Below are 7626 nucleotides of genomic sequence, written 5' to 3'. Positions count from 1 at the left end.
CCAGGCCCAAACTGCATCCACGCGCAGATGCTGAAGCATCTCTCCAGGGACTGCCAGAGACACATTCTCGCGATATTTAATCGCATTTGGAGCGAAGGCGTGTTCCCATCGCAATGGCGAGAGGGTGTTATTGTCCCCATCTTGAAGCCCGGTGCGGACCCACTGGCCGTGGACATCTATCGTCCCATTACCCTCACCAACGTTTTGTGCAAATTGCTCGAACGTATGGTGGGGCGGCGTTTGTGTTGGGTCCTTGAGTCGCGCGGTCTCCTCACTCCATCCCAGGGTGGCTTCCGTCGGGGCCGGTCTGCCACGGACAATTTGGTGCGGCTGGAATCTGCAGTCCGTACGGCCTTTGCCCGACGTCAGCATCTCGTAGCTGTATTTTTCGATCTGCGGAAGGCATATGACACCACATGGCGGCATCACATCCTAGCCACGTTGCATGAGTGGGGTCTTCGTGGTCGGCTCCCGGCTTTTCTTCAAACCTTTTTATTGCGCCGCTCTTTCCGGGTGCAAGTCAGTGCCACCTCTAGTTCATCTTATATACAGGAAAATGGGGTCCCGCAGGGCTCGGTGTTGAGCATCTCCTTATTTCTAGTGGCCATTAATGGTCTGGCTGCAGCAGTGGGGTCGTCAGTGTCTCCTTCTTTGTATGCCGATGACTTCTGCATCTCATTTAGCTCCACGACTACGGGAGTCGCCGACCGCAGGCTGAAAGTCGCCGTTCGCAAGGCAGCATCATGGGCTCTGACTCATGGTTTTCAGTTCTCTGCAGCCAAGACTCGAGTTATGCACTTCTGCAGGCGTCAGACGGTCCACCCTCATCCTGAACTTTACCTCGATGGCCACCTGCTTGAAGTGGTGGACACTTGCCGCTTCTTGGGACTCGTGTTTGATTCCCGGCTCACATGGGTTCCTCATGTTACTCAGCTGAAGCAAAAATGCTGGCGGCACCTCAACGCCCTCCGCTGCCTGAGCCACACGTCTTGGGGTGCAGATCGCTGCACGCTGCTGCGATTGTACAGAGCCCTTGTGCAGTCCCGGCTTGATTATGGGTGCCTGGCCTATGGGTCTGCATCACCCTCAGTGTTGAAGTTGTTAGACCCCATACACCACTGTGGGGTTCGGCTTGCAACTGGCGCTTTTCATAACAGCCCCGTAGATAGTCTACTGGTGGAGGCCGGGGTTCCCCCGCTGTGGATTCGCCGCCATCGACTGCTCGCCGACTATGCTGTCCACGTGCATTGCTCGCCAGACCATCCCAATCGTCGCCTGCTTTTCCCTGCCATGGTCCTCCATCTGCCCGAACGGCGACCTAGGTCTGGGCTTTCCGTAGCTGTCCGTGTCCAGTCCCTGCTGTCAGAACTGGGGTCATTCCCTCTTCTGCCTCCCTTCCGGGTCCGTACACCTACGCCTCCCTGGTGTTTGTCCCGGTCGTCCGTCCGTCTGGATTTGGCACAGGGACCTAAGGACTCGGTTCCGCCTGTGGCCCTCCGTCGCCGTTTTCTTGCGCTCCTCGAATCATTTCCGGGCTGTGAGCCTGTCTACACTGATGGTTCCCTGGTTGAGGGTCGCACTGCCTACGCTTTTGCTCACGCTGCCCATGTTGAGCAACGCTACTTGCCGGCTGGCTGCAGTATTTTTACTGCAGAGCTGGTGGCCATCTTGCGCGCTCTTGAGCATATGCGTTTCTGCTCAGGTAGGTCCATCGTCATCTGCAGTGACTCCCTGAGCAGCCTTCAGGCCATCGACTGCTGCTATCCCTCTTCTCCTCTGGTGTCCTCTATTCAGGAGTCTGTTTCCGCCATTGCCCGTTCTGGACGTTCGGTGGTCTTGGTTTGGACGCCAGGTCACGTTGGCATCCCGGGGAACGAACGTGTTGACAGGCTGACCAAGGGGGCGATCGACGCCCCAGCTTTGGAGATCGGCCTCACAGCTCGCGACCTGCAGCTGGTGTTGCGCCGTAAGGTGCTTGGGGTGTGGGCTGATGGGTGGCGTGGCCTGACATCCCCGAATAAGCTGCGGGCTGTTAAGGAGACGACCGATGTGTGGCGTTCCTCCCTGCGGGCTTCTCGCAGGGACTTGGTAGTCCTGTGTCGGCTGTGCATCGGCCATACATACCTGACGCACGGCCATCTGTTGCGTCAGGAGGATCCCCCCCTGTGTCGGTGTGGGTCCTGGCTGACGGTCACCCACATTTTATTGGAGTGTCCCCGACTGCGCACCCTTCGGCAGTCTTTTAATTTCCCGGGCACCTTGCCTTTGATTTTATGCGACGATGCCTCCATGGCTGACAATGTTTTACATTTTATCCGTGCTAGTCCTTTTTATGGATCCATTTAGGGGGGTCCTGCACTTTTCCGTTTCTGTGTCTTTTGTCCTTGCGTCTCTCCATATTTGTTGCTGTTTTGGTGTCTTATCGGATGGTTGACTCTTTCCCTTTTTTTTCTCATGGTCAGTCAACCAGTCTCTGTTTCTTTCTGTCTGGTTTTCCTCTGTCCTGTTCTTGTCTGTAGAGTTTGTTGCTGCCTTTGTGTTCTTTTAGCGCCTGGGGGGACGTCTCCTCCCCCTTTGGTTTTTATCTGCTCCGTAGATTTTCGGTTCGCCTGATTTTGGAATGGGGGACTGATGACCTTCGCTGTTTAGTCCCCCTTAAACATCCCAACAACCACCACCACCACCACCACCTGTGGTGCAACTGTCATCCGTCCAGCTGAAGAACTGTATCTACAACGAACATGAACTCTTTTCGGACAGTGCATCACTCTTGTTACACTGTGGTTTTACGGTGAGACGCCATGTGTAACTTACTTTCTGAAGTCCTTATGTAAAGTGATTGCATTTTACTAGGGGAGTACAAATCTGATATCGGATGTTATCAAGGCAAAGTATTTTCAAAATTATCACTACATTTTTATCGATGTTTTAATTTATCATGTTGAACCTAGTTTTAAGTATTGATTTTCTGCTCAGAAACACCGATTATTCAGTTGGCTTCTTCTCAAAAAAATAAATAAATAAAAAATAACTAGTGGTGTACTAAGCGGTCCTAGATTAGTTCATACAAAATGTCCTCCACAAGGCCTATCATGTCACTGCGTTTAAGAGGTGGTTCTGACTTCGAGTAAATGTTAGGAACTGTATGTATATTTTCTAAAATGGTAACGAAAACAAAAACATTTCAATTAAACAGTGAAAGCTGTTTGAATAAACTAAAAAGAGTGGTACGAAAAATACCGGCTAATTTCAGTTTTATGTTGTAGCCAAAAAGTAACTTTTACCATGTGTGAATTTAGTTTATGGTGAACAAAGAGCTTTTTGTCTGAAGCAATCGTTTACACAGGATGGTCAGAAACAGTCTGAAGAGCTTACAGGGCAGGTCGTGCTGAGACACAATTGATTGTCAAGAAAAGGAAACTCGACATGTTACGCCATTTCCAAGTTAATTAGACGTGAAGTTATCCAGTCAGCCCGTTCCACGCGTAAATAGTAGCGGCCCGCCAGACACAGCTACTATCAGTTCTTCTCATAGCGTAGATGGCAGCGCATGAAACTTCATAGCCTTTTACTCGGGTTCGATCCTTTCCATCGTCTCATGTCCGATTCCTGTATCGCTCACTTCTTCGGTTTTAAGAAACAAAACGAAGACCAAGTTTAGCGACCCACTTCAATCTGTGCACACAGTGGACTGAATGCTAATTAATGCTAATTATCTCGGAAATGGCGCAATGTAACCTATATTTTTCATAACAATTATTTCTCAGCGCAACCTACCCTACAAGCCCCTTACTAGCTTTTCAGACTGTTGTTGACCACCCTGTACCTATATTGAGTACTTGCAACTGATCTCACAAGGGAACAGTCCCAGTTGTTAATAAACGGCGTTGATGAAACGGAGGGTGTGTAGAACGGGTAAAATAGTGCAGTACCTATTTTTTTATTAGTGCCCAAATTCGCTTTTATAGAGTAAAACAACCCGAAAGGTGATTTGGAATTTTGGGTCTACACGGAATATCTTCGAAACGATGATGCAATAAAAAGGTTTTTCATGCAAATGTTGGTATTAATTAATTTTCTTGAAAAGTGTACAATCAAATTTTGTAATAATCTGAAATTTTGCAAAACATCCCTCACTATTAATTAATTTTGCAAAAATGAAAACTTTTGTTACAAACTTAATTAAACAATCTCTCAAGCCACATGCATCCCTGTGTAATAAATCTGTTTTCTGAAATACCATTTTTGGAAAATAAGCTATGCACAATGTGCTGCTGGAGTATTTCCAACATACTTAATTAAAATGTGTAAACATTCACTACTAACCTGATTATTTATTTTACTTACATTTGATTTATGTTTCAATTGTTATTTTACCTTTTACATTCAGTCTTTCTTTATTTTTTATTTTCAGTTTACTGTTTCACATACATTTATTTTGTTGATTGAAAATAATAAGTAACTCATTATTATCGTAGGCAATAATTACAATAATGATAATGTGTATAGAAACGTTTGAAACTTTTTCTCCATTATGCACATAAAATAACCGAAATTCCTTCATGCAATACACTCATCGGAGGTTATATTATAAAAAAAAATTAATCAGAATTTCAAATTGTCACAGACGATCCTCTAAATATCCTGTTTCGTATCAGGCTTATTTCAGTACAGTGGTAAGCCTTTGTGAATATAACTGATTTGTTTCCCATGATGTCATAGCCATTCATTAGATCTAGACCTGAAAGTCTTCTCACAAAGTTCTTCCAACGTCGAAAGCTGCATACATCTCACGGTTGTACCTATGCCATCGTCCTGGTAGTCAGATACGATGCACTAAACGGTTCTTTCACACTGACCACCGCAGAAAATAATGAGAATACAGATATTTCTTCTTCAATGGAAAGAAAAACATCTTTCAAGTACTTTTTGACTTTGTCGGACCTTTGCTTCCCAGATTTCGATGCCTCACAAAGACATTTGGAGCTTCAAAGAGAGATCCTCAAGTTCTCAGTCCAAACTCACCATTAGTTTAGTTTAAAACTATGAAAAGGCGGATTTTCAGTGTGAAAAACCATTCTGAGCGCCACACCCGAGGACAAGAAACTCTGGCGATCCCAAAGGGCTCGAGAGCACAGGTACAGCCTTGGAACGATTTTGGAAGAATATTCTGAGAAAATTTTCAGATTTAGTTCTGTTAAATGATTATATCAATCTCCACTTCAGGAACAATACAATCAAGATGCAGTCCTTAGTACATAATCAATTCTCTTCGCAAAGGCTTACCAATATACTGAAGTATGCCTGATACAAATCTTGATATTTAGAGGACCATCCATGACAATTTGCAATTCTACTTAATTTTTTTTATATTCTCTTCTCCATTGCGTATATTACGTGAAGAAATTTCGGTCATTTCATGTGATTGGTGAAAAAAAAGTTATGTTTTAAGCATATCCTCAAAGATTATCAGTACTGCAATTATTGTCTATCATGATAAGTAGTTACTTACTATTTTCAATTAACAGAATAGATGTATGTGAAATCGAAAACTAAAAGACGAAAATACCATGAATATAAAACGTAAAATAACAATTTAAACATAAAAACAATATAAGTAAAATATATACTTTGAATAGTAATTAATGTTTAGGTATTTTAATTAGGTATATTGAAAATATTCGCACAGCACATTGTATACAGCTGGTGTTTCAAAAAACAGCATTATTACACAAGGACGTATGTGACTTGAAAGCTTCTTTTATTTATATTGTGAAAAGAGTTTTCATTTTTCAGAATTAATTGGTGGTTGTAACACGCCCGGGAGGAAAGAGGGTAGATATGCAGTACTAATAAAAGTTAGCCTTAAGCACTCGAGACTGTACAACACTCCCTAGTCACAGGAACGGGGCTGGATATTTAACGACCGTGTGCCTAAATCCACGTACCTGATCCTTCCCGCGGCGGCTGATGTGCTGCTCTCTGCACTGCCTGCTATTACGTGTCATGTAATAACTATTGTCTAGCAGGGAGAGGAGCCACTCGCACCAGCGATATCAAGTTGAACTGGTAGAATTCACTGTACTCTGTTAAACACTCGCACAGGATGGGGCTGCATTGTTCAAAATTAACATTTTTCCACAATGGACGTGATCAGTATTTGTACTCCAAGTACGTGTCCGTTGTGACGTATCAGGTTTCTGTCTAAATGATGGGCACCCAAAGCAAAAACACTGCGCGTAGAACACAAGATAATTACTGTTCAACGGCTGTTTAATCAGTTGATGATTGTCATAGTTCTTCCAACAGTACTAAACAATTCAATAGCTAATAACACGAGCATGCGCGTGACCGAATAGCGACGCGGGTGCTCCATAAAATTTCGGGTACGATATACGAACGAGAAAGTACCTGCGCTCGTGATAGTCAGCCATTCAAAACGATCTGTGTTTCTTTCACTTAGAACTTGCAATTAGGATCATACCAGTCCACATTATTTTTCCATAACATTCGCGACGCGGTTGATTGTTGTTCTCCCGACACGACACACAAAACCGAAAAATATCACCTTTTGGATAAACATTGATAATGCGTCGTGAGCACCGAAATTAAATGCAAAACTTGTGTGGCAAACGTTTTCAATTACTTCGCCATAACTTGGAAGACATGCGCTGCAGCCACGGCATCAACACAACACTCCGCCCACGCTCCATGAAAGATACGCCACAACGCCCCACTGTTGCTCTGCACTCGGCAGAGAGGCGAGTATCGATAGTCAACGACACAATTCTGTACTTACATGGTGAGGGGTATTTTGCATAATTTCACATCATTACCAAAGTTGATTATAGAGTTTTCAAGAACATCAATGATATATCGACTTTTAAATGAAAAACATTTTTATATATTATTGCTTTAAAGATATTTCCTCTAAACCCAGAATGCAAAGTTACCCTTTTTACCCCTTAAAAGTGAAATTGGACACAAACAAAAAAAAGTTATTTCGCTATTTCGCTTCCTCTGTGAAGTTTCATCAATTTCGTTTATTGATATGTGGGTATATTCCCTTGTTAGTTTGGCGAAAAGGAGCAGATAATTCAACAGAATTATATCACAAAAAGAGTGTGTTTGTGTGTGAGTGGAGTGTTTAATTATATTCTCACTTGTTACGGGAAGTGATGGAAATAATGTTTAACGCATATTTTTTTTTTTAAAAAAAAAGCGTGGAAAACAAGATGTGGTTGTGTGCACGGCAAAAGGTAGTCATAACATTTTAATTATTGCATCGAAAAAAATAAAATTACATAATTTAGTTCTTTTCTGATACAGAAACAGCTTACAACTTAATGACATTTTTCTTTAACACATTTTGCTGGCATTTCTTTACCCGTTTTAGACACTTGGTTTATCATCATTTGCCTGAACTGCATTTACTGCATGAACAGTTAATGCTTTGAATGACATGGTGCCTTACAGTGAATTTAAGAAAGGAAAATTAAAATTGAGGATAAATTCAATTTCGTAATGGATTAAATGGGACAGTTTGGTTACATATTCTGGGTTACAGACGAAGTATTGGAGCTGTATGTTTCATAATAGTGTAGTCCTTCATTTCAGTCTTCTAGC

Source organism: Schistocerca serialis, chromosome 2, assembly GCF_023864345.2.
Source record: "Schistocerca serialis cubense isolate TAMUIC-IGC-003099 chromosome 2, iqSchSeri2.2, whole genome shotgun sequence".
Taxonomy (NCBI): domain Eukaryota; kingdom Metazoa; phylum Arthropoda; class Insecta; order Orthoptera; family Acrididae; genus Schistocerca; species Schistocerca serialis.
This window is presented reverse-complemented; position numbering follows the sequence as displayed.